Genomic DNA, 2,074 nt, shown 5'->3' with positions numbered 1-2,074 from the left:
GTTTATGTTGGCTAACCAGTGGGCGACCTTGCCATGCACGTATAAGGAATGTGGCACATCACGAACCAAAGCATAATCATGAATTGTCTGAAAATCACAACCATTTCTTTGGCCACCATGAGGTGGGGGATTTAGAGACTGGGCACCCAGCAACAATCTGGTACTTGTCCTGCAGACTGCTGAAGTACAATAAACACTCTGTAGGGTCAACTTATGGAAAGCACCTCATCCTGATGGTGTACTGGGATGAGTACAGCAAGACTGCACCATGGAAGTAGAGAGGTCTTCACAAGCATCTTTAACACATCTTTGTCACATTGCTCTGTTCCCGCCTGTTTAAAAATATCTTTAATATGCCATTACCTAGGGTGACCAACCGTCTTCTTTTCATTTTTCACGTTCTGTCCAGGGCGTCCAGGGGGATTTTCAAGATTGATAAAAATGTCAGTGATTTCCTATATTCCGACAGAGGACCCATGTGTGTGACATCATCCCTGAACTGCTGCTTTGCGAGTTGTTCTGCGCTCACAGACGGGACAGACAGCGCGCAGCAACGTGCCTAATGATGTTTAAAAGATCCCAAAGCGTAAGTGCATCTTTTCAGATGAACTGCAAAAGAAGTTTCCCTCGTACCAACCTGGTAATTTTTCTTTACCAACTTTGAGGAATCACCAGTCGAGACACTTTTTTAAGATTATTATTTATTAAAGCATTGAATAATTAAAAAGTATCATGGATCTCTTCTGTTCAGAAAACCACAGATACAGCTAACTTCCCAGAAGTGAGTACTCAAGCTTAGAGGTACAGCTGCTACTCTGTTACACGTGTACTAGATGTTTTTCTCTATTCTTTCATCCTTCACCCAATAACTTGTTGTTTTAGTGACCATGAGAGCAACCGTGGCTGAGATACCTGACAATGTTTATGTCTCACATGGTACCGATGACCCACCTTATCATAGTACTTAGTGTCCCTTTACTTTGAAACTTCTACACTGTCACCATTTCTAACAAAACACTGTGTAGACATCTAAATTCTTAAGCTCTTATTTGCTATAATACTTAACACATGAAAAAATCCGATTTGAGCTGACCTCGTTGTTCTCTTTCCCCCCCCTCCCCTCACCCCTTTAGTAAAAGCTATTTCTTTACAATTGACACATACTTAGCATAATTCACTCGATTTAGCATTATTTCAACAGGATTTCTTATTTTAAACAAAAATACATTGTTTTCCTCCATCATTCTATTCTTTACACTCACATACAGCGTTTAAGGTGACATCTGCACAGAAAGAGTGCAGATATGACATTGTGCAGTACACACACAGAGAAAGTCTGGGTTGAAAGGTTATTAGAATTATTTCATTGTAGTGATAATTTTCTTGTTCGACTTTATTAATTCTTGATTATATTTTGATTACGTTTCTGATGTGATTAGAGCAGAAATAACTATCAGCAAAAACACTTACATATAACTCTACATATACCCCCAAAGGCTGGATTTCAGGCCTTTTGCTTAATTTCTGACTGCATCACGGCTGAGGAATCTCATTCTTCTTTACATTATTTTACCGAATGTTATTTTAACACATTCAAAATAACCTACAAAATAAAAAAAGATTCTTAAAAAACGGTGTGAAGGAACATATTCATGTGTCTACTCATTTTTTCTCAATCAACGACACCCCCACCAAGGAACACGTCTGTCCAGCATTCTCCCCCACCACCTGATCATCAGGATAAATACACCATACAAATTATATATACGCTATATCATTAATAGCTATAGCAGTGCTATAGGAAATATGATATGATAAAATATTAAAATGCATTTTACCTGAGTTATTACAAGTTAACTTGAATTTAAAACAATAACAAAGGAAAAAAGATTTTGTGTAAAAAGTCATGTTTACATAAAACAAAACTGAAATAGAAAATCTTCTCAGTTCTTGTTTGTTCAGTGTTAACTGCAGGTGTCAACACTGTGTAGACTCCTCTGTCTGTCTGTGTGGTCTTTCGGAGAGTTCTATCGTGTTGTGAGGAGCTGTTACATCCAATAGTCCAAATAATAAT

This window comes from Haplochromis burtoni, unplaced genomic scaffold (assembly GCF_018398535.1).
Source record: "Haplochromis burtoni strain Fernald_Lab_line unplaced genomic scaffold, NCSU_Asbu1 Contig_2679, whole genome shotgun sequence".
Lineage (NCBI taxonomy): Eukaryota > Metazoa > Chordata > Actinopteri > Cichliformes > Cichlidae > Haplochromis > Haplochromis burtoni.
The sequence above is the reverse complement of the archived record's forward strand: the minus strand, read 5'-3'. Positions refer to the sequence as shown.